This window comes from Ovis aries, chromosome 2 (assembly GCF_016772045.2).
Source record: "Ovis aries strain OAR_USU_Benz2616 breed Rambouillet chromosome 2, ARS-UI_Ramb_v3.0, whole genome shotgun sequence".
Lineage (NCBI taxonomy): Eukaryota > Metazoa > Chordata > Mammalia > Artiodactyla > Bovidae > Ovis > Ovis aries.
Genome location: NC_056055.1, coordinates 118951306 through 118977500, shown reverse-complemented (window position 1 = coordinate 118977500; position 26195 = coordinate 118951306). Strand labels below are relative to the sequence as shown.

General features: G+C 41.8%; 1 protein-coding gene and 1 long non-coding RNA gene across 11 annotated transcripts in view; both read left to right on the top strand.

Moving 5' to 3' along the window:
* Window positions 1-323: 323 nt before the first annotated feature.
* LOC132659190 (uncharacterized) lies at window positions 324-5484 on the top strand. Its single transcript, XR_009599265.1, has 2 exons — window positions 324-572; window positions 5176-5484. It is a non-coding gene; the product is annotated as an uncharacterized LOC132659190 (long non-coding RNA).
* A 4565-nt stretch (window positions 5485-10049) lies between these two features.
* INPP1 (inositol polyphosphate-1-phosphatase) overlaps window positions 10050-26195 on the top strand; it is a 29470-nt gene continuing 13324 nt past the window's right edge. For 2 of the 10 annotated variants that reach the window (XM_012130961.5, XM_027964711.3), the window contains exons 1-2: window positions 10050-10414; window positions 20690-21076. The gene's annotated coding sequence lies outside the window, so the exon portion shown is untranslated. Of the gene's footprint in view, window positions 10533-20689; window positions 23300-26195 lie in introns of all 10 variants that reach the window. The other 8 variants (XM_042243618.2, XM_042243621.2, XM_012130979.5 and 5 more) reach the window with 5 other exon arrangements.

Sequence of the window (26195 nt, the reverse complement as noted above, 5' to 3'; positions counted from 1 at the left end):
TTTTAATGCACCTTTCCCTATGAAATAAGTATCATACTCATGCTTGCCATGTAATATCCAAAAGATAGATTATAAAATTAACAGTTCTAAAAAAAAAATGCTGGGCAAATGTATTTCAAAGCAAAATTCAAAAAAGGAAAAAGCAATGAGGATATAAATATTCAAAATATAAGCTAAAGAGTGTCAAGGGGTCTCCAACAAAAGTTGATTTTAGGACTTTCCATGGATAGCTAAGGTAAACAAGAAAATATTGAGGAATGTTTAACAATTGGAGGAAATGACTCATTGATAATATGCTATGCTTGCTCCAGAGGTTAACCTTTGTACTTGAACAGCAGAAGTCTACACCTAATCAGCAGGGACTGGGCTGGTCAGTTAATTTAAAAAGTTTTCAGATGAAGCAAGGCAATCCAGTACCCCTACCCTGAACATTTTGCTCTCAGCTTCCAGCTTTTAATTCCCTTGAGACAGAGGAGAGCTCAGATCCTAAGTATCCATATATAATACTTAAGGCTTTAACATTTGTTATGTTTCACATCTTGGAATGCAGTAAGCAGCCCTTCTATGGAAAGGTAAGTGAAAAAAAGATAATTCCCATTTTATGAAGTTTAATGCATATATGTGTGTGTGTGGGTGTTTGTGTGTATAGACTGTGAGAGAGTAAAGATAAACACTCAGGCCTGGTGAGACTCTGATAGAGATAAGCCTATGTTCCCATACACTGGGAAGTGCCTATAAATATATCTGCATGACTTATTCTAGAAATTAACCCTTTGCTTTCGTGGGATTTCAGCTACGTGTAGCCCTCAATACCACACTCAAAGCCCCCTAGTTTATATAGTTTAGTTAATTTCACTGTAATTTAAGAAAAATTCAAGGAGTTTTAAATATTCTATCAAAAACGTTAAGGGTTCTTCTTCCCCTAATTTCTTCTGTAAACCATGGATATGCTTTATTTTTATGAGTTGTTCAGGCTGTTCTAAGGCAAGTATAAACGATTTATATTAATTAATGATTTTTTTATTTGCGCTGAGTCTTCATTACAGCACGCTGGCTACTGAGCTGTGCTCCAGGGCTCCAGAGCGCAGGCTCAGTGGGTGTGGCAGGCCCGCTTCCTTGCTCTACCACAAGCGGAATCTTCACAGAGCAGGGACTGACCCCCGTCCTCTGCATTGGCAAGTGGATTCTTATCCACTCCACCACCAGGGAAGTCCTATCAGTTAATGATTTTTTAAAGGAAAACAAAAATAAGATTGTGCAATATGGTGCTAGAAATCTCATAACTAAATCAATTCAAGTTTAGTTCTTGTTTGAACAACCTACATTTTCCCCTATTTGTTAGCTACCTAACATCCTATGGCTGAGTCATTTTTACAGATGCCTAACATAAGATATAGATGGCAAATGCTCCAAAACCCATTACAATCCAGCGGATTACAGTCAACACCGATTTCAAGTTTGCAACAGCTGATTTCAAGCTCTGAAGTGTGACAGTGGCAGGCATCCAACACTGGTCCATGTGACAACAGCTGGTGACCTCAATGCTAGCTTGATAAGACTGAGTGAAGGATATGACTGAGTCCAGGAGTCTGTGAGCACTCCCTGACACTACTATATTGACCTGTACGCTAGAGGCCTTGGCTAATATGTCATTAAAAATCATATTTCAAAGGAATATTTAATGATATGGTGAAATGCTCATAAATGATGATTAAAGAGCAGTTTACAAAACAGTATGTTTGGTAATATTTGTGGAAATAATATATATATACACACACACACAGAAAAGATGGAAAGTTATGCTCCAAAATGTTGACAGTCACAGAATTTGGGGCGAGTTTTGTTTCATTCTTTACATTTTCCACATTTTCTCAAAGTTTCCACAAAGTTTCTTCATCACGCATTATTTTTATAACCAGAAAAATAGTTAATAAATTTCATTTGAAAACACACATATTTTGAATATTTGGAAGGAATTTTGATGAAGAGTTACCCAGTTTGCTATTTAAAAGCTATGCCAGGGACTTCGCTGGTGGTCCAATGGTTAAGAATCTGCCTTGGAATGCAAGGGTCATGGGTTCAGTTTCTGGTCTGGGAACTAAGATTCCACATGACGAGGAACAGCTAAACCCACATACTGCAATTACTTAGTATGAGTGCTGCAACTAAGATGTGATGCAGCCAAATAAATAAATACAATAAATAAAAAGCTATGACTTTGGCACAGCAATTCAGAGGTGGATGAAGATGAACAAAAACAAATAGAAGATCCCGAAATATAGCCTAGTGCATAAAAGAATTTAATACATGATCTATTTGTCATCAGAGATTATTGTCTGTTCAATAATGATGTCAGGAAAATTGGCTAGATTTTTGAGCCAGGGGAAGTCAATTTAAAGCCTCCCAAAATAACCTCTAGGGACTTCCCTGGCAGTCCAGGGGAAGGCATTTGCCTTCCAACGCAGGGCGTGCAGGTTTGATCCCTAGTCAGGGAGCTGAGAGCTGTTATGCTCCGTGCCCGTATCTCCGAACCGACCGAGAGAGCAAGTCCACCACAGTAATGCAAAAGCAAGAAGGGAGTTTATCTCTAGCGCGCTAGGGCTCAAGTCTCATCCCACACAAGGGAATCCGACAAGAGCTCCGAACAAAGGAGTATGGCAGCTTATATACAGGCAGTTCTTTGTCTCAGTTACAGGAGTAGCTGGCGTTACATGATTGGCCAGGCAGGATGAGCGCATATCCTGTCTCTTTCTGGTAAACATGACTCAGGTCCTAGAGACCGTCGTTTGATCTCCAACAAGAGCCACATGCCTCCTGGTCAAAAAAACAAGACAAAACAGGACCAATACTGAAACAAATTCAATAGAGTCTTTAAAAACTTACAGATTATTAAAGACTTAAATCTAAAATATCAAATAGTGAAAAATAGGAGAAATAAAAGTGAATATTGATCTGATCTTTGGTTGTAAAAAGGATTTTCTAGGCATAAACACAAAGACCTGTAGATTTGACTACACACAAAAAATTTTAATTTTTAATAATAAAAATTCATCATAACAAATTACAACAAATGTGACAAAAAGTTGCCATATACACTATATTGTTAATTGAATTAAATAGGATAAATAGTAAGACTACAATATTACTAGTTTGTGAGCTCCATTAGGGCAGAGGCATAACTGTATTGTTTATCATTTATATTCATTAGCATAATACCTAGATACAAGGAATTATATGTGGAAGCTGCTATACAACACAGGGTCGTCTTGTGTTGGAGTGGATGGGAGGGGAGAGGGGTTCTCAAAAACGAGGGGGTATACATATATGTGGGCTTCCCTGCTGGCTCAGACAGTAAAGAATCTGCCTGCAAAGCAGGAGACCCAGGTTCGATCCCTGGGTCGGGAAGATCCCCTGGAGAAGGGAATGGCAACCCACTCCAGCATTCTTGCCTGGAGAAATCCATGGACGTAGATGCCTGGCAAGCTAGAGTCCACGGAATCGAAAAAGAGCAACTAACACTTTCACTTATGACTCACTGACATTGTTGTACAATAGAAACCAGCACATTGCAAAGCAATTATCCTCCTTATAAACACTAACTAAAGAAAAATATGTATTGAATAAATAAAAAATGGTCAAACATGTAAATGCAGCTAAAAACAGGTGGGAAGGAAGAGGATAAAAGGAACTACAAATGGCAAATAGACAAGGGAAATAAATTCACTAACAATAAAAATGCAATTAAAACTATGATGAGAAACTAGGAAATGTGGGGGGAGGGGATTGTATTTCATAATAGATGCAGTAATGAGAAAAGCAAGATCATTCACAGTGAGGAGGGTTTTGAAGGGCAATGGGCAAAATCATATGATTTACCATGTGATTCTAGGAATCTAACCTAGAGAAATATACTAGACACCTGATATTTATGAAGGATATATCTTCCAGACTCTTGCACTCTCCAAATCTGTATCTTTAAACTGTGTTCCAAGGAGCCCTGGGATTCTGCAGGGATGTCCTAAGGTCTGGTTCAAAGATGAGAAAGAAGCTTCCCTCAAATCTATATATGACTTTTGTCTCATTTATATGGTATACCTGATATTTAAGAATATTTCCTTACAGATTCCACTGAAAACATCAAATTTTAATACCACCATACTGTAGTGAATGATGTCTTCAATAAAATGCAACTGTTTCTTGTCAAAAAACTATGGAGAAGTGGAGAATAATAGTCAGAGGGTTACATTCCCAAACACTGGCCTCACAGTCATTCAAATTCCTGCTTCAGGAAACTTGTAAATCATTCTACAATTACCTTGCCAATACCTGAAAGCTCAGATGTAAAATACGATGCATACAAAATAAAAGATTTGTGTTTTACGGTGTTCACCAATGTTCTTTAATCCATCAGTCTGCCAACTACCACTTAGATGTTTCAACAGAAGAGATTTTATTGAGCTGACTATTTACAGAAACTTAGGGTTAGGTTTCAGAGAAGGCAATGGCAACCCACTCCACTACTCTTGCCTGGAAAATCCCATGGACGGAGGAGCCTGGTAGGCTGCAGTCCATGCGGTCGCTAAGAGTCGGACACGACTGAGCAACTTCACTTTCACTTTTCACTTCCACGCATTGGAGAAGGAATGGCAACCCACTCCAGTGTTCTTGCCTGACGAATCCCAGGGGAGCCTGGTGGGCTGTCGTCTATGGGGTCGCACAGAGTTGGACACGACTGAAGCGACTTAGCAGCAGAAGTAGCAGCAGGGGCTGCCTTGCAGGAACCTTAGAGGCCCAAAACATCATCAACAACAATAAAAAAAGGTGGGGGAAAAAAATCTCCCAACCTTCCTCCTTTTTCCTTTTGCTACTCTTCAATCTACTGCTGAACTTCCCTGATAGCTCAGTTGGTAAAGAATCCGCCTGCAATGAGGGAGACCCCGGTTTGACCCCTGGGTTGGGAAGATCCCCTGGAGAAGGGAAAGGATACCCACTCCAGCATTCTGGCCTGGAGAATTCCATGGACTATATAGTCCATAGGGTCTCAAAGAGTTGGACAGGACTGAGCAACTTTCACTTTCAATCTGCTGTTGGTTCACCTGTTAGGGGAAGCACACTGAAACCGCCCACCCTGGCCAGCTACCATAGTAACCATTTGCATGGGTTGTTTTATGACAGGAGATCCTGATAAGGAATACGGAACTAATAAGTCACCACCAACCGGAAGAGTTCGGGAAAGGTCTAAAGGAGACACCGCGTGTCCATCCACTTCCCGGAATCCCTCTCGCTAGCATCCATCTTGGCTGAGCGATGCATGTGCCACCAGGAAAGACTCTGAATTAGAATGATTGGCCAAAGACCACCCGGAAACTAATCCCATCACCATAAAACCCGACATTGCGATCCACGCGGCAGAGAAGTTCTCCCTTACCCTACCTCTTTCCACCCGGGTGCCCTTTCCCAATAAAATCTCTTGCTTTGCCAGCACATGTGTCTCCTCAGATAATTCATTTCTGAGTGTTAGACAAGAGCCCAGTTTTGGGCCCTGGAAGGGGTCCTCCTTCCTGCAACACACCCACTGGCCAATCCTCAGAGGAAGCCAGCTGGCAAGAGAGCCCAAAGAAAATAGTCTCTGAAAGTTCTGCCTTTTGAGGACAGAGTCCGGCAGAGAAAGAAGGAAACCGGATCTGGCAGACAGCAAGTAGGAAATAACCAGCATAGCTAAATAAAGGTACTGACCAATCTCCAGTGAAATAAATAATGGTACTCAAAAGATCACTGTGTATTCAGGGAGTACACAGAGAGAGGGAAAGTGAATTTGGGGGAAATTTTCTCAAACTGTCAACTAAAGGCCTTGCTGCTGCTCAAACAAAGTTTCTATTTTTACTTATTTCAAAAACAATTACATATTCACTATTGGAAGCATATACATACAACAAAAAGCCCCAGATACCTACGATCTCACCCCCACCCCAAGACCACTATCAGCATCTTATAATATAGACAGCTTGTATTTTTCCAGTTCTTTTTCTATGCACATATACACATAATTGGGCTTCCCTGGTAGCTCAGTCAGAAAAGAATCTGCCTGCAGTGCAGGAGACCCAGGTTCCATCTGCGGGTCAGGAAGATCCTCTGGAGAAGGAAATGGCAACCAACTCCCGTATTCTTGACTGGAAAATCCCATGGACAGAGGAACCTAGTGGGCTACAGTCTATGCGGTTGCAAGAGCTGGACACGATTTATCAAGTAAAGCACCACCACCATACACATAATTATGTTGTATTTGGGATAACAGATATTTTTTGTTAAACTGTATTTTTCCATTTAACAAACCGTGAATACTATATCATGCCACAAATATCATTCTGAAAAATTTTTAAATATTTAAAAACTTTTTAAAAACTTGTTTCACACTTGGTTGGAATGAATATCCTCAGACATTTAGTTGCTTTCTTTTTGACTATTACCAAATTCACCATGATGAATTTTCTTGCAGTCAACTCTTTGCACGCATTACTGACCTCGGGCCAATTTCAGGCCACAACCAGTTTTTCTACAACATTCAAGCTAATGGCTCTCATATTTTTGCAGATTGAAAAAAAAAAAAAAAGGCACACAGACAAACAAGAAAAGCAGGAGAGACGTATGTGGCCTGCAAAACCCAAAGTATTTACTGTCTGGATTTTTATAGAAAATATTTGTCAATCCCTGCATTATGAATTCCCAGAAATGTAATTTTTGAGTCAAAGGGTGTGAACATTTTTGAGGCTTTTACTGCATTCTGCCAAACTGCCCTCCAGAAACACTGAGGAAAGTTATGCTTTTCTCAGCAGTGAGCTTGTTCGTTTGCCACACATCCTGTCTCAAGGATCGGTGGCCCGAATCATTAGCTTTATTCCCTTACTCCCTTGAAGGTGCATTATAATTTTACATTTTCACTTCTCTTAAAAATACTTTGCCCATTTGCATTTGACTTTCATGATTTAACTAATTTATATTTTGCCCATCTTAAAAAACAAGATACTTATATTTTATTTTTAAGATCTTATTAAATGAGGATGTTACTCTTTCCTCTTTCATATATAATGCACATTTTTAAAAGATTTTTTTAATGTAGACCATTTTTAAAGTTTTTATTGAATTTGTTGCAATATTGCTCCTGGGTTTTTTTGGGGGGGTTGGGGGGGGCCCACACCATGTGGCATGTGAAGTGTCTGACCAGGAATTGAACCTAAGCCTGCTGCAGTGGCAGTGTGGAGTATTAACCACTGGACTACGGGAAGTGTTGCTTGCTGCTTCTGTTTTATGGCTTGGTGTTTTGGCCAGAAGGTATGTGGGATCTTACTCCTCAACCAGGGATGGAACCCACAGCCCCCGCACTGGAAGGTGAAGTCTCTACCACTGGACCACCAACCGGTTCAGTCCAGTCGCTCAGTCGTGTCCGACTCGTCGCCACCCCATGAATTGCAGCACGCCAGGCCTCCCTGTCCATCACCAACTCCCAGAGTTCACTCAGACTCGCGTCCATCGAGTCAGTGATGCCATCCAGCCATCTCACCCTCTGTCGTCCCCTTCTCCTCCTGCCCCCAAGCCCTCCCAGCATCAGAGTCTTTTCCAATGAGTCAACTCTTCGCATGAGGTGGCCAACGTACTGGAGTTTCAGCTTTAGCATCATTCCTTCCAAAGAAATTCCAGGGTTGATCTCCTTCAGAATGAACTGGTTGGATCTCCTTGCAGTCCAAGGGACTCTCAAGAGTCTTCTCCAACACCACAGTTCAAAAGCGGGAAGTCCCTATATTGTATATTTTGGAGTAATTTTTACTTTTACCGTATGGGTTTCTTTGATGAAAGAAGTTAAAAATTCCACAGTCAGATCTATCACTTTCCTTTGTAATTTTATCCTTTGTTCCACACTTACTTTGAGATAGATGAAAAGCGATTCACTTATATTTTCTCTTTGCACTTTTAAGATTTTTTTCTTTTCACTTTTAAGGTTTTTTAAAAACTTTAAATCCTGCTCAAATTTAGTGTCTGAGAAGTTTTTAAAAGTATGAACAGGTAAAATAATGTGAGTCCTGGAGTCATGCTGCTGAGTTCAAATGTGGTCTCACCACTCTGGGCTTCCCAAGTAGGGCTATTGGTAAAGAACCTGCATGCCAAGGCAGGAGACATGAGAGACTTGGGTTCAGTCCCTGGGTTGAGAAGATCCCCTGGAAGAGGGCATGGCAACCCACTCCGGTATTCTTCCCTGGAGAATCCCATGGCCAGACAGTCCACAGGGTCCCAAAGAGTTGGACATGACTGAAGCGACTTACCACACATGCATGCTACATAGTTGAGTAAATTGGTTAACCTCTCTAAATCACAGTTTTGTTGTTTATTAAATTGAGATTAACAGTAATCCTACCATAGGATTGATAGAGGAATGAATAGCTATAAAAGACAAAAGCACTTAGCTTGTGCCATTAGCTATTATCATAGCAGCAGAGAATACTCCAGGCAAAATAAATAACAAGTATAAAGGCACAAAGGGATGAAACAAATTTATGCATTTAGGAAACTAGATGTGGTGTGGTAAAACGGGGTGTCAAGTGTGAGGGGGGCAGGGTTGACAGACTGGGAGGCGGAGAGAAGCTTTGCCTAGAAGCTTGCTCCCCATGCGATCAGGGAAGTGGGAGCCAGTGAAGGCTTTTAAGCAAGCAACCCACTGAGACGTGCAATGTGGGGTGAGCTCTGTGGTAGCAAAGTGGAAAGTGGAATCGATTCAGTTGTAGATGAACACAGCTTTGTCACAAAAACATCCTGCTCCACCCTTCCCTCCCCCAGTTCCTCCTCCCTCAGGGCAAATTCTTTGCTCTCACTATTCTGGTATTTGCTTCTTTACTTCCAAATATCATGTTCAAACTATTTCTTGACCTTTTCCCATCATAGATAGAAATGGGATAATGATAAATAAATGATAACAAAGGAAATGGACCTAGCGAGCCCTAAGGTGATGGATCTAAAAAATGAATCTGGAGAGAGAAGAAAGAATGAATCAGCTGGACTTGCTAGCGAGTGAAAGCCCAGTAATGGAGTGGGGTGGGAAGGGGTGGGAAGCAGGAGAAGCTGTCTTAGTCAGACATCACAGAAGCAGGCTGGGAGCAAAAAGATGTGTTCTCTCTGGGAGACTAACCTTTTAAGCATCATTTCCTGGACTATGACAAATGGAGCATTACTCCAGGCCCCGGTCTTGGTGGTTCCCCACTGCTCTGAGGACCAGGTCTTGACAACTCAGGAGGTTTGGGGAAATGGGGATCAGAAAATCTGGTAGCTAGAAGACTGAAACAGAGCACTGTGATTTCATGCCAGGGAATAGTGGTCTCTTCTGCCCTCCAAGGTGGAAGGAGGGCCCAGTCCCTCCTACATGAGCAGCCTCCTGTTTGCCATTTGGGGTCCTGCAGACCTGATCATTTCTTAGGTATGCCACGAAGTGACAGGATGTGTGAAGGGCTTTAGAAGGCCCAGGGTGCTCACTAACCGCATCCAGCCTGCTGGGCCGCCGGCCAGCCCCCTGCTATTCGAAACTCTGTAGCCCTTTAAAATGTCTACCCTTCTCCCTGTCACCACTCATTCCTATCTCCACCCACTATTCAAAACCATCCTTAAGGTATGCTGAATCCCACAGTTTAAAGTGTTCAAGAGAGAAGAGTTTCCTACCCACGGTGTGCTTCCGGTCAAGGTGGCCTTAGGCCCACACCGTGTAAGTCAAGCGCCCAGGAGAGGCTGCGAGGGTTTGCCGAGCAACCCGCACGCTTGACATTTCTAGTAGAACAATGGGACCCCATTGTCACCCGCAGGAAGTCCATCTTCACAGCTGCCAACCCGTTCGTCAAACCCATAATCCTCAAAAAAAATAAATAAATAAAAGAGGACGGAAGAATGGAGGAGGAAGATACTAAAACCGAATTTGTGGGCGGCTGCAAGAACAAAACAGCGGATTAGGTGACCCCGGAGCCCTTCTCTTCCTGGCACTCCCCTCCGAATCATCACGCTCCACTTGTGACGTTGCAGACTCGGCCAGGCAGGCGTGGGATGCCCGCTTCGCCCCGGGAGCCTCGAGGCGTCACCGCGGCTTTCCACGCCGCGGTCCCGGGGGACGCGGGGGGCGGCGGCTTGACGGATGCTGCGGTCTGCGCTCCCGGGCCGAGCGAGGCCGCGCGCCGCCCGGCTGCGCCCCGCTGTCGGACGACCGCCGCCGCGCTCCCCGCCCCTCGCCCTGGAGTCGCGCCGGCGGCCCTGCGCCCGGCGCCCCTCGCTAGCCTCGCGCGCCCGGCCACCTCCTCCTCCGCGTTTTCCGCCTCCTCCTCCCCCGCCTCTTCCGTTTCTGGAGGGAAAGGCTGCAGCCTCCTTCTGGCTCCGCATCCCGGCTTAGGTAATACGTTTTCCTCTTTACGCGCCCCTCGCCCCGGCGCCACAGCCTCCCTTCCTGCTCGGGTCTGGGTCTCCCCGCGGGGCGAACAGCACGCACCCATCGCCTCTCCGCACGGTGGGTGAGTAAATCTGGGTTGGGAGGGCGCCTTGCCTCTCCGCCCGGCCTGTGATGACCTCTGTCCACTGCAGCGAGCCCGCCACCCGGCCCGGCCCGGCCCGCTCGCTGCTGCTACCAGCCGGGCGGAGGAGCTCGCGAGTCCTCTGGCTCCCTCGGTTCCGCAGAAACTACCCGAAAGAAATAGACGGAAGGAAGAAAGACTGGCAGACAACTTTTTTTTTTTTTTTTAATTCGATCATTAGCATTTTTAAGTCGTAGAAGCTGATCTGACTATAGCCGAGCGCAGTGCCCCGGGTTCAACAGGTAGATGGCGTAGCTGTCAAGCGCCCCTTCGTTTTGCTTTGAGAGATGCTTCCAAGTGTCCATCGCTGTTGGCTGACGCTAGTGACCTAAGATAAGTGTAAAATAAACACGAAGGGGCTGTATTTAGAAGTCTTTGCCTTCTTGCTTTTAATCCCGTGCATTTTGAAAGATGATTTTATGAGATGTGCATAATTATTTGGTGTGACCAGAGGAGAAAATAGTTTACGTGGGTTTGGCCGAATTAAGTATATTGTTAAGACACAAGGAGCATGAAAAAAAAAATTCCCTAGATTATTTATTACATTCATGAAGAATACGTACAAACGATTAGAGTACTAGGGGGATTTTCCGTTTTAAAGCTACTTTTAAAGCGTTGAATAAGCAGAAGTTTGCTCGCTGTGTGAATGCGTTCACTTCCACAGAACAGTGGGTTAAGGCTGTGTGGATAGACCTCTTGAGTGCATCCCACATGTTGAATAAAACCTTTTTTTAACTTTTTTTCTGTGACTCCTAGCTTTAAAAATCAAAGACGTTGATAAGGATCAGCCCTACTCAGCCTGATAATAGTCTAATGATGAAAATAATCTACCGAACCACTATTGAGGGATGACTTAGCTAAGTGACCTAATTTTTTACCTTTTAAAATAGCGAATATTAGGGGGAGAAAGGTGATAGAAGAGTTCGTTTTTTCGAGGCAGATATTTGTTTGCATTCTTAGAATCTACTTTTTAAGCTCTTGTGGATTTTTAAACTACTCTTGAAGTTAGTTCTTAGTCATAGTCATGAAGAAGATTACGTAAAATGCACAAAGTTACAATTTATTTCTTCATAGAATAAGCTACCATTTCTTTTCAAGCTTTTGGACTAAATCACCACTTAATTGGAAATTGCAGCTTGGACTCATACTATTTAATGTGAAATATCTTATTATAGATTTAAATTACAGCTATACTAGTGGTAGTTCTGAAAATTAAAAAGAAAAAATATCACCTCTAATCTGAAATATAAGGCCTGTTAGGGCATCTATGGGGTCGCACAGAGTCGGACACGACTGAAGCGACTTAGCAGCAGCAGCAAACAAAAGCTATATAGTATTCATTATATATTTATTTCTGCTTTTATCTCTCTCTCATACCAATTAGAGTATATCTTAATCCATGTCATTTTGTAGACAAATTGCCTGAGATAATGGTGTTCTATAAAGTGATTAATAAAACCATATGTCTTCATTTATTAAGTGTGAGGATGATATATACATGAAGTTTTTCTAGATATGTGTCCTCAATAAATGTCCTTGTTAAAATATTTTGAATCTTGAATTGCTTAAGCATTAATTGCTTAAGCATTAATTAATTGCTTAAACTAATGAAGCAAATAAAACTCTCTAGATTGATGTTTTTGTTTGATTTGGAGCTTAGAGATGAAGGAAGAGCTGAGGGTACTTTGTTTCTCATCTCTCATGATTGGTGAGTAGTAGTCCCCAAACTTGTCTAATTTTTAAAATTACCGAGATGGCAGGATGGCATCACTGACTCAATGGACGTGAGCTTGAGTGAACTCCGGGAGCTGGTGATGGACAGGGAGGCCTGGCGTGCTGTGATTCATGGGGTCACGAAGAGTCGGACACGACTAAGCAACTGAACTGAACTGAACTGAGAGGGCACGTGAGAGGAAGGGAGGATAGCATTGGTTTTTAAAAGACTTCCAGTTTGCTACCTGGGATTTCCTGAGTCAGAATTTCTAAGGGAAAGAAGATACTTAAAATAGGTCAAAATGATAAAAAATTTAAAAGGGCAAACCAAAACAAACACAAAAGGCAAGACTGGAAATCACAGATGGGCAATAACTGCTGCTGATATAATCTATTAGCATTCCTGAAGATAACATGTTCATAAATGGAAGCTGTGGTTTTGCTAATGTGATAATGTCACACATTGAGGAAATCTGAAACTTTTATATTGTTTTTGGTCAAGCCTTCCAGGGTGATTGAATTTAGCAAAGCTTTTTACATATTCGGTCTCTTTTCTGTGGTTCAGTTCAGTTGAGTGGCTCAGTTGTGTCCTACTCTTTGCGACCCCATGAATTGCAGCACGCCAGGCCTCCCTGTCCATCACCAACTCCCGGAGTTCACTCAGACTCACGTCCATCAAGTTGGTGATACCATCCAACCATCTCATCCTCTGTCATCCCCTTCTCCTCCTGCCCCCAATCTCTCCCAGCATCAGAGTCTTTTCCAGTGAGTCAACTCTTCGCATGAGGTGGCCAAAGTACTGGAGTTTCAGCTTTAGCATCATCCCTTCCAAAGAACACCAGGGCCGATCTCCTTTAGAATAGACTGGTTGGATCTCCTCGCAGTCCAAGGGACTCTCAAGAGTCTTCTCCAACACCACAGTTCAAAAGCATCAATTCTTCGGTACACAGCTTTCTTCACAGTCCAACTCTCACATCCATACATGACCACTGGAAAACCATAGCCTTGACTAGATGGACCTTTGTTGGCAAAGTAATGTCTCTGCTTTTCATTATGCTATCTAGGTTGGTCATAACTTTCCTTCCAAGGAGTAAGCGTCTTTTAATTTCATGGCTGCAGTCACCATCTGCAGTGATTTTGGAGCGCCCCAAAATAAAGTCTGCCACTGTTTCCACTGTTTCCCCATCTATTTCCCATGAAGTGATGGGACCAGATGCCATGATCTTCGTTTTCTGAATGTTGAGCTTTAAGCCAACTTTTTCACTCTCCACTTTCACTTTCATCAAGAGGCTTTTTAGTTCCTCTTCATTTTCTGCCATAAGGGTGGTGTCATCTACATATCTGAGGTTATTGATATTTCTCCTGGCAATCTTGATTCCAGCTTGTGTTTCTTCCAGTCCAGCATTTCTCATGATATACTCTGCATATAAGTTAAATAAGCAGGGTGACAATGTACAGCCTTGACGTTCTCCTTTCCCAATTTGGAACCAGTCTGTTGCTCCATGTCCAGTTCTAACTGTTGCTTCCTGACCTGCATACAGATTTCTCAAGAGGCAGGTCAGGTGGTCTGGTGTTCCCTTGTGGTAGGCAATCTTAATTCAAGTTCTTTAATGTTACAATAGCACTTTATTAAAGGATATTTAGTGCAGGTTACTGTGAAAGTAATCTACAGCAAAACATTGTACTTGATCATTTCTCTTTCATGTGGGCTTCCCTTGTAGCTCAGTCGATAAAGAATCTGCCTGCAGTGCAGGAGAACTGGGTTCCCTGGGTTGGGAAGATGCCCTGGAGAAGGAAATGGCAACCCACTCCAGTATCATTGCCTGAAAAATCTCATGGACAGAGGGGCCTGGTGAGCTGCAGTCCACGGGGTCGCAAAGGGATTCTCTTTCATATAACAGCCTTATTAGTTACTTCTTTTGTGTTCCTAATCAGGGAAGACCAGCATGCAAATTTTAGTAACTTACTTATAACTTTTATTAAAATGACCCAACACCATCTAAAAGAAGAAAAAAAAAAAACAAAAATAAAACTTGGGCATAAAATGTGGTTAATTATATGTAAAAATGAATTGACAAAGTAAAATATTAATTATCTATAAAAGGATTCATTCAGATGAATTACCACATGGAAAGTATTCGTTTCTTTCTGTCTCTATTTCTTTTGCACTCTCTCGATCTTTTTTTTTCTTTTTGAAAGGTGGAAAAGGGGTCCTTCCTTTCTGGTTTTCATTGTAATCAACTCAGTATTTAAAATCTTTTAACTTAATTATCCAAGTTTAAATTAATGTAAGTATTTGCTAACTTTATCAATAGGTACTTAAATTTGTCCTTTTCTTTACGGAGTGATGATGGTAGGTTTCCCTTGATAATAATGAGAGCTATAATAAATAGCAAAGGATTAAATTCAAATGACTAAAGGAAAATGTTATTTAATATGGTTAAGGTAATCCTAATGTACTTAAACTTTTTAAATTATCAGTAGTTTCAAAAATAGGGTCTTATCTCCCAAGTTCTAGAAAACCCCTCCAGTTAACTCCTTGGAGTTTCTCAGAATGACATGTAATCCCATATAATCTCAGTTTGATCTGGGAATCATGAAAGATCTGTTTTTAAAATGTGGCTGACTATAAGCTTCCATGAATAGCAAAAAATGAGGGAAATAGAAATGGAAAAATGAGATCAAGAAGATAAATATTAACCAGCTTAGACAATTACCTGTGGTTTCAGGATTAACAAGAATGCAAATGCATTTAGTATATTAATGTACTGGAGTGGCTTTAATGAACCTTGTATATCCTTTTAGTATTTTGACCTTTTCAAGTAAAAGGTGCTATTTCTTTGTGTTCCTTAAATATCTGTTAAAAATAAACATTCACCTCTACAAAATGGAAGTGGAATGATAAGATATAGGCTGCCAGAAATCCAGTCTGCCAAAATGACACATAATGTGATCTGTGATCTTGGCTTTCTTATTTTAGGTCATGTAATTTATCACTGCAGAAATAAATAATAATAACCATCTTCTAAAATATTGTGTTAAGAACTCCTCTGAATCATGTTTCCTCACAGTTATAATCCTAAAACTTACATAATGATTAAACCCTTACAGATTAATCTTAGTGCAATAAAATCCTTTTAAACATGTTTATCTCAAATGGAATGATATCAGTCAGTTAAATTACAGAATTCTCACTGTGTATCATGAGGAGATGAAAAAATTGTGTGTCCTGCTCTCAAGGAACTTAAAACCTATTAGAGAGAGAACAGTTAGAACTGGGGTCAGGGGCTTAGGCCTTCTTCATAAGGTTCACTAACCCAAACCACTGTAACCCAGAAACACAATCTAAGTATGAAAACCAGTGTGGGCACTTTACTGGCAGTCCAGTGGTTAAGACTCCCTGCTCCGAATGCAGGGGGTGTGAGTTCAATCTCTGGTTGGGGAATTAAGATTCTGTATGCCACACAACATGGCCAAAATAATACAACCAGTGTGATTGCAGTGTAAAGTCAAATACAAGGCAAAGAACCTAGTGCTCTTTTTCAACTTAATTTTCATGACTTGTCCCCCCCAACCTTTTTTTTTTTTTTTCATTCAACCAACAATATTTATTATGCCCTTCCTTATTAGGTTGATGATAAACATCAAAAGCTTTAGAAATATATGTTTTTTTGAACTTGTAATTTTCTGTTTTACTCTTTAAAAATCATAGTTAAATACATATAACATAAAATTACCATTTTAACCAATTTCAAGGGTGCATTTCTCTTACATTAAGTATATTTCCACTGTTATACAACCATCATCACTATCCATCTCCAGAACTTTACCATCATCCCAAATTGAAACTCTGGATCCATTAAACAATAAGTCCGCATTGCCAGCTTCTCCCAGCCCTGGTAACCACCATTCTACTTTCCGTCTCTATGAATTTAACTATTCTGGGTCCCTCATATAAGTGGAATCATACAATACTTGTTTTTTTAAGCCTGGCTTCTTATAATTAGGATAATATTTCCAAGGTTCATGCATATTGAGGTATATGCCAGAAAATTTCATTCCTTTTTAAGGCTGAATAATATTCCCCAACCTCTTTTATCTGGAAAATGGATAATTAAAAATCAGAAAATTTGGAACTGGAACAGATCATAGAAATCACCTCCTCCAATCTCTCTGTCCTTTCTCTCTTTTCCTTTTTTATGTTTACAAAAATGAGGAAAACAAGTCCCTGAGAGCCCACTCATGTGGCTAAGGTTTTACACCTGGTTGGTTAAAGGCCAAGCAGAGCCTAAGAACCAGCTCTCCTGTGGCCTAAACATGGCTCCTATAGACCATGAAAAGCGAGTGTTAAGTGAGTTGGTGCCAAAAGTAAGTGTTGCAAAGTTCAGAAGAAAAGATAAAATGACTAAAAGTGTTACATTCAAAAGGAAACATTAAAAATGGATTTGAGGATTAATAAGATTAGTGATATTCATGAAGAAAGCAGCCTTAGATATGCAGATGATACCACTCTAATGGCAGAAAGTGAAGAACTAAAGCGCCTCTTGATGAAGGTGAAAGAGCAGAGTGAAAAAGCTGACTTTAAAGCTCAACATTCAAAAACTAAGATCATGGCAGCCAGTCCCATCACTTCATGGCAAGTAGAAGGGGGAAAAGTGGAAATAGTGACAAATTTTATTTTCCTGTGCTCCAAAATCACTGTGGATGTTGACTACAGCTATGAAATTAAAAGACCTTACTCCTTGAAAGGAAAGCTGTGACAAACCTAGAGGGCAAAGACATCATTTTGCCGACAAAGGTCCATATAGTCAAAGCTACGATCTTTCCAGTAGTGAGAGTTGGACCATAAACAAGGCTGGGTGCCAAAGAATTGATGCTTTCAAACTATAGTGCTAGAGAAGAATCTTGAGAGTCTCTTGGACTGCAAGGAGATCAAACCAGTCCATCCTAAAGGAAGTCAACCCTGAATATTCATTGGAAGGACTGATGCTGAAGCTGAAGCTCCAATACTTTGGCCACCTGATGCAAAGAGCCAACTCACTGGAAAAGACCCTGATACTGGGAATGATTGAAAGCAAAAGGAGAAGGGACTGATAGCAGATGAGACGGTTAGATAGCATCACTAACTCAATGGAAATGAATTTGAGCTAACTCTGGGAGATAACTGAGGACAGAGGAACCTGGGGTGCTAGTCCATGAGGTTGCAAAGAGTCAGACACAACTTAGCTACTGAAAAACAACAAGATTAACAATAGGGTTAACAGCTGCCAAACAAATATTCTGCTGGAAAAGATTCTTTCTACAAGCCATACTTTTTTGTCTTGAATTAGGCATTAAATTTTAAAATATTTTATTTTTCCCACAATTAAGATAGCTACACTGAATCTACTATCTTTTTTTCTTTTTAATATTCTATATGATTTCAGGTTTCATTTCTGACACCTTGGTGGTATGCTAAAAACATCTTTTAGCATATAGAAGTTTAAGTGTGTAGTTGGAAGGTAGCAGATAGAAAAGAGCTTACAGTTAGTGAAAATGTTTCTAACTCTGGAGGAGAGGATAAAAAGGAGTCACTATCAAGTTTAAAAGTATTTCTAAATGGAATATTTTTTCATACTTTTCAAATGCATTCTGAGAAGACATTGAAATCTATATTTCAATAGCAATATTATGCTAATGTGAAATACTTATTATGTAGATCAACATTTTTCCAGCACTTAATTTTTGTTACAAAAAAAGTCAATATAGTTGACCCTTAGCCAACCAAGGCAGTTGCAGTAGCTAATAGCTTTTCCCTGTTCTGCTCTTGAATACCCAGTGAGAGACATCGCTGATGGTTAAACCTGGTGTTTCCTTAAATTGTCGAATAAAAATAGCTGAGTGACATTCCCTGTCCTCAACCCAGATCTCCTGGATCAGTATCTCCAGGGGAAGTCTAAAACTCTATATTTTTAATGAATGTTTCAATTAATTCTTGATCTTACTCATTTGGAAAACACTACTTTAGTACAAGCTCCCACTTAAAAGCTACCAGAATAACATTTGAAGATAGAGGCTATCTTTGTGATCTATTGCTTTGAGCAATAGGGCTAATTGGTCCAAGAGCAGCCTACCCTAGGGTGAGGTAGACTGATCAGCCTAGAAACAGATCTGTATGTCAACATTGTGTGAAGGATGGGAAGAAGGGAGGGAGAAATGTGAAGGTTAAATAGATGGATTTACATATCCCTTAGTTAATGTCTTCTCTAGCGAAGCCAAATTGAACATCATTTTGGGCCATTTAATCAATGAAATTAATCAAGATAGGTCACTGCCAGATGACAGAGCATGATATCAGATTCTTCTTTGGTGTTCAGAAATGTAGTTCAGTTGCTGATCATCCAGATACAGCTTTGGTTTGTTTTTGTAAATGAATGTAGGATGTCTGTAGTGGTGGTGGTGGTTTAGTCGCCAAGTTGTGTCAGCCTCTTGCAACCCCATGGACCTTCTCTGTGGAATTCTCCAGGCAAGAGTACTGGAGTGGGTTGCCATTTCCTTCTCCAGTGGATGTTCCTGACCCAGGGATCAGACCCTGGTCTCCTGTGTTGCAGGCAGATTCTTTACTGACTAAGCTACCAGGGAGGCCTTGATTATTCGTAGGCTTTGATATAAATAAATACGGGCCCATGTGACTAATGGCACCTGTGGAATGGCACTTGGGTATAAAGCCCAATGTAATGAACAATATGACAAGGGTGAATTTTGTGTTTACAAAGCTAAGAGGAAATTCATCAGCCAACATTTATTGAACACTCTGAGGTACGCTCTCAGAGTCATAAGAAACCACACACATTTAAGTCTCCTGCCAGACAGAGCACAGAGAAGCAAACCAGTGTTGGAGGGCTGGGAAAGAGATTTGGCATGCCTGCATTCTCCCATGGCCCTGGTACAGAAAATGGAGGGTCAGGCATGGCTCCTGGAGGAGCCAACTGTCACACGGACGCTCCTCTCTCTCTCTACACACACACCCTTTTAAAAACTGTGATTCAATTAGAAATACATGCAGAAAAGTATGTAAGGCCCGAGTGTATAGCTTGATGCACATACACAAACTCAGCCCACCCTCATAACCATCACTCAAATCCAGAACATTCCCAGTGCTTAAAGGCCCCATCATTTACCCCCATCACTAAGTAACCCCTCCTCCTTCTCCAAGGGTAACCCCCCTTGCAACTTCTAACACCATAAATTAGTTTTGCCTTCTCTTGAACATCAACTAAATTAAATTGCTCAGTGTATTTTTTTTTCCGGTGTCTTCTTTCACTCAGCAGTATGCCTTTGTGAGATGAGTCCATGTTATTGCCCAAAGCAGGAATTCAGTAATTCTCACTGCTGTATAGTATTTTCTTCTGTAAGTCTGCCTCAATTTATTTCATTTCATTTCATTATTCATGGTCACTTGGGTTATTTCTGCTGTTCAGTTCAGTTCAGTTGCTCAGTCGTGTCTGACTCTTTGCAGCCCCATGGAGTGCAGCACACCAGGCTTCCCTGTCCATCACCAACTCAGAGGTTTACTCAAACTCGTGTCCATTGAGTCAGTGATGCCATCCAACCATCTCATCCTCTGTTACCCCTTCTCCTCCCACCTTTAATCTTTCCCAGCATCAGGGTCTTTTCCAACAAGTCAGTTCTTCACATTAGGTGGCCAAAGTATTGGAGTTTCAGCTTCAGCATCAGTCCTTCCAAAGAATATTCAGGACTGATTTCCTTTAGGATGGACTGGTTGGATCTCCTTGCAGTCCAAGGGACTCTCAAGAGTCTTCTCCAACACCACAGTTCAAAAGCATCGATTCTTCGGCGCTCAGCTTTCTTTATAGTCCAACTCTCACATCCATACATGACTCCTGGAAAAACCATAGCTTTGACTAGACGGACCTTTGTTGGCAAAGTAATATCTCTGCTTTTTAATATGCTGTCTAGGTTGGTCATAACTTTTCTTCCAAGGAGCAAGCATCTTTTAATTTCATGGCTGCAGTCACCATCTGCAGTGATTTTGAAATTATGCTGCTCATAAATATTGTATATGTCTTTTAATATACATGTGCAGGAATTTCTGTTGAGGACAAGACTACAAGAGAAATTGCTGGATCATAGGTTATGCTTATAGCCAACAAATTCTAGTTTTCCAACATGGTTGTACCAATTTCATTCACAGTAGAAGAGGCTCATTGCTCCACATCCTCAGCAAACCTTGACATTTTCAATCTTTACCTTTAGCTATTTGGTCAGACATGCAGTGGTACCCTGTAGTGATTTTTATGTTGCATTTTCCTGATTATTAATTAATTATTAACATTATTAACTATTAATTATTAATATTATCTTTTCATATATTTATTGGCCAGCTGAATATCCCGTTTGATGAAGCATCTGTTCAAGTTTCTTGTCCTTCAGTAGATTCTGAGAAGGCAAGTAGCCATCAGGCATACAGGCAGGAGGAAGGGCTTGTCAACTGGAGGGAACAGCATGTGCAAATGAATGACCTGCCCAGAGCGTGGGAGTAAGCGGACCGAGAGTGGGAGAGCAGCCCCTGAAGTGCTGGGCTTAGTCAGAGCCTGTGGAGTGCTGACAGTGGGCTCGCAGAGATCAGAGTAAAGCGGCACAAAAGAAGCACAGGCTGCCCCGTGCCGCACCACTCAGTGGATTGCGAGAGACGCGCAGTGACCGAGTGTCTGAGAGCTGAATGATGCTTATACACTGGAAGGACCACTCAATTTCCAATGAGCTGAAAGGTACAGTTAATAAGTCCCTGTTAGTGCTTATGATACGGTCTTCCTTCTGGCCTAGGTGACCGAATGGGCAGATGAGCGTCTCCTAGGGATGTCAGGGAGGCTGCTGTTAGCAAATCGCACATTTGCCATCATCGGTTGATCCAGCTGAGCCCCTCTGTGTGGGCTCACTTCTGTACATCATCTGCTTGGGCAGCTTCCATTCTTTAAACTACTTCCTGAAGCAGCCCTAAGCTGGAAGGGGATAAGGAACAAGGTCTCTGTTCCCCCTACAAGAGCAATGTGAGCTAAATAGAGTTTTGGTCCTGGACAGCTGCACCCCGTGAGAGGTCACCAAAAACACTTCCAGTGAAACATCCAGGTGTTTCATGGAAGTTGAGCTGTTTCCCCAACAGCAATAGCAGTCAGTCAGGGCCACCACACAGTCATTTCAAATTGCCAGTCCTCCAGGGATGAGTGAAAGAGTGAATTCAAGTCATGAATGGTGGGCGTGGGGTGGCATTGTCTCATGGGCAAGAATGTGGGCTCTGTAAAAGGAGTGGATTATCTGCAGGAAGAAATGACCGTCGACAGAAATGCTCTGACTTGCTTGCCTATTCATTAGTGAGCGTTTCTGTTTTGCTGATGCCCTCCTCTATTTTGTCACACCTCTGTCATCACGAGCGACACAAGGGCATGGCCAGATTCTGGTACAGCCAGGCTCCTTGCACAAGAACAGACACCGTTGGCCTTAGAATCTCTATAGATTTCCTGACAAAATAACCCCTTGACAGAATAATGACCCTCCAGAGCCATCTGTAGATAGTCTTCCGTGAAGCCAGAGTCGTCTTCAACATCCAGGAACCAGAGAAACCAGACGCCCGGAAACCGAAGCAATCAGATCTGGCCTTCATAAAGGAACTTTTTTCTGGGTCATTCGAATAATTACAAGTAGATTCCAGCCTTTTGGATTTAATAGAGTAGTAAATTTTCAGAAAAGATTTCAGTGACCCATAACAAAGCTGCCAGTCTCTTATTTTTCAAGTAAGGACTGTGGTGGTGAGTTCTGTGAAACTGTATTTAATCGTCGTTGCTGTCATTTGTTACGGGCTTCCCAGGCGCTAGTGATTGAGAGCCCGCCTGCCAAGGCAGGAGACTTAGAGACACGTCTTTGATCCCTAGGCTGGGAAGATCCCCTCTACTATGTGTAAGGCCCTGTGCTTGGTCTTGTTTAAGCATGTGTGGTTTCTTATGGCTCTGGGAACATGTCCCGCAAGATAAGTATTGTCTTCATATGGCAGATGAAGAAAGAGGGTAGGTAAGTTACCTAATGCCACACAGCTAATTGATGGCAGAGCCCTGGTTTACAACCCAGGTTTGTCTGATTCAAAGCCTGTGTCTTTCCCATTATACTGTTTATCCCATCTGAAATATGGGTATATTATTCAGATATGATTTTTAAACATCTGCTCAGAAATTAAAACTGAGATATGTCTTTGTAGAGAGATTTGAGAGTCCATGAAGAATCTTAAGATTTTTTTTTTCCTTTCTAATTGACCTACTTCAGTTTATTCAACGTTTCTCTAATAGATGTGAAAATTCCGTAGAAGCTAAAGAGACTTTCTATCTGACATTGTGACACGATCTTATGTAAACATGTAGATAGATATACGTTTGGTCTGAGGTAGTGAAGAATATAACTTCTTTAAACCTGTTCTGCTCAAATGTGACTTGAAATGGGTTGTCACAAAATAAGGCTTATGAGTATTTCAGTGTCCATTGACCGTTAATGATTTGGCTGTAAAAGTGAGTGGCTTCTAGTGGGAAAGACTATCTCACAGATTTAAAGTTATTGACCACATAAACAGGAAAAAGAACCCTGCCCCACTTCTCTGGCCAGAAAACAGAAGACAAAGGAATAGATTGGGATGGTATTTGCTGAAGTTATCAAGGTCTCTTTGGGCTGAATTTTATTCCGCTAAATTCGTATGTTGAAGCACTATCTTCCCCGTACCTCATAACGTGACTGTATTTGGAGATAGGGCCCTTATCTTAGCTCATTAAAGGTTAAGTGAGGTCACATGGGTGAGCCGTAATTCAGTCTGACTGGAGTCTTTATAAAAAGAGGGAGAGACACTTGGGGATGCTCATCTACAGAGGAAAGGCCGTCTGCAAATCAAGGAGAGAGGCTCTGGAAGAAACCAACCCTGAGAGTCTTGGACTTCCCGTCTCCAGAACTGTGAGAAAGTAAGTTTGTTGTTTAAGCCACCCGGTCGGTGGCACTTACTTACGGCAGCCCTAGCCAACAAGTGCTTGAGGAATTAGGTATTTCGGCATAAGCTGACACCCCCACCCCACCCCTCATGTCAAGATAGCCAGCTAAGAGAGACCTCAGTAGAACATAGGTGGGCTTTTACTATCCAGCAAAGATGGTCTACATTGAGATTGAGGATCTGCTAGAGAAAAGATTTTCCTGAGAGTAGAGGGGAAATGAATATCAAATCATGATTTTTAACAGTTAGACTACTGACAGCTATCAGGTAGGTATGTGTGTTTCTCTCCTTTTTTGCTATCTAATGTACCTTATAATAATAGTTTAATGATTATTCATCCCATGATTGCTCATTCCTTCCCTTAGTTAACAGCTAACAATTTATGAAAGGATTTTATTGGCTAGAGCACTGGCTTACAGCGTGGGTTTCTACCAGTTTACTTGGGCTTGAATCGTGCCCGAGCCACTTCCCACCTGTGTGGTTTTGGGCAAATTACTTAACCCTCTTGTGCCTCAGTTTCTTTATCAGCTAAAATGGAGATAATAGTATTTTCTTCATAGGGTTGTGTGAGAATTAGAGTTAACATATGTAGAGTGCTTAGAAGGATACCTGCCATAAAGTAAGCACCTACTGCATACTGGCTGTTATTGTTTTAGCCTGGGTCTGTCTTTGTGCATGGATAGCTGAGAGCGCATGGTCCCACCGAGATGCCTGAGCCCCACTGAGATTACCAGCACAGTACTAAAGGATGAACAACCTTAAGAACAGTGGCCATTACATCTCAATGCTGAGCGTCATCTAGGAGGCTGACAAGCATGCAAATTCCTGGGCCCTGTCTCCAGAGGTTCTGACTCGATAACTTGGGATGGAACCCAGAAATCTGTCTTGTAGTAGACACCTTAGGTACTCTAACATGTGGTTCTCAGAACACCCATTAGTCACTAATCCCAAGGAATTTCTTCCATATTCAAGGCTATTAAATTATGGTAAATGCAATAACTTATGTTGCTGCTGCTGCTACTGCTAAATCGCTTCAGTCGTGTCCGACTCTGTGTGACCCCATAGACAGAAGCCCACCAGGCTCCCCCATCCCTGGGATTCTCCAGGCAAGAACACTGGAGTGGGTTGCCATTTCCTTCTCCAATGCATGAAAGTGAAAAGTGAAAGTGAAGTCGCTCAGTCGTGTCCGACTCTTTGCGACCCCATGGACTGCAGCCCACCAGGCTCCTCCGTCCATGGGATTTTCCAGGCAAGAGTACTGGAGTGGGGAGCCATTGCCTTCTCCGACTTACTTATCATGAGTCTGTAATAATTTTCACTTAAAGTATTTGAAATGCTTAAATAAAGCTAACTTAAGTCACTTATGAGTATATAAACTTCCTTTTTAAAATCATCTAAATGATAATTTCCACAAGTGTTAATATGAGCTGTTAAGAAGCTCGAAGAAATTCTGTATTGGATGTACAACTCAGTTTCTTCTAAGACAGTTTCCCTCACGTTGAGTCCTTCAAAATGAGGGCAAATTGTCCAGCACGCCCTTGAGTGCTGCGGCCTGCAGAGCGAACCGAGTTGAAGACAGAGAGATCCGGAAGCAGTTAACGGAGAGAAGCACAGAGGACAGGGCCTCCTTCATTCGGACAAAACAGTACAGTCAGCCAGAAAGCAGCCGGCTAGCTATGCAAATTAATTAGGAAGTCTTGCTTGTAAATGATGATAGCTGGGAGAGATTGTTTTTTTAACGGGGCTTGGACCCTGGAGCTAAAGACGTTCTGGGGATGGCTTACACAAAGCTTCGTCCTGAGCTGAAACTGGGTGTTCAGCCTGGAGCTTGACAAGATACCGTAGTGTTTCCAGGTTCAGAAGAAAGGGTGGTTAAGGAGCACTGGGATAGCCTTGGAACTGAAAAACCTGATTCACTGTGTTATGATGAATTCTGGAAATCTGTGCCCCAGTTAATGATAGGGCTGAAGTTTAGAGCTGAATCTTTTCTCCCATTGGTCAAGCTGCTCTGCTCAGGTGACGTGAGAATACTCACTATTGAGGAAATAAAGATCAGGTTCTCAGGTTCAAAGGGGAGAAATACCAGATCTCTCAGCTGCTGTATAGGAACTATCAGAACTAGGTTGGTGAGTTTTCTGTGTGAAGAGAAGGGTGGTGGTGGTGCCTGGAGCTTGTAACCTGTGTGACTCACCTGAGTGAGTTCTGAGGACATCACAGGGGGAGGTTTTTGATTATTCAACGCTGTGGTGGTATGGTGTTTCTTTTAAAAAAGCTAATCGGTTTTAACAAAGTGGCATGAAATAGACAATACTGGTATTTTTTAATACTATGCACAGGATGGAAGCTTTTATTTCTTCTGGCTGCATTGTGTGGCTTGTGGAACTTGGGCCCTTAGCACTGAGAGCCTAGAGTCCAAATCACTGGACCGCCAGGGAATTCCCTACTGGTATTATTAATCTAGGGGTAAAGAACCTTCCTGCCAATGCAGGAGACATAAGAAATATGGGTTCAATCCTGGGTGAGGAAGGTCTCATAGTGGAGGAAATGGCAACCCACTCCAGTATTCCTGCCTGGGGAGTTCCATGGACAGAGGAGCATGGTAGGCTACAGTCCACGGGGTCACAAAGAGTCAGACGTGACTGAGCACGCGCATTCACACACGTGCACACACACTGACTGTTAATCTAGAAAGTTTTCGAATTGGACTCCTTAAAATCTTCATGCTGTTTTTAAGATAAAAAGTTACTTAGATAGTTCATTGATTCTTTTCCCTTATAATAATTATATAATGTATACGAAGAAATCAACATTATTGAGTTTATATACTTGGAACTTATGTATTTTGCTGATCTATATGTATCCATGCATGT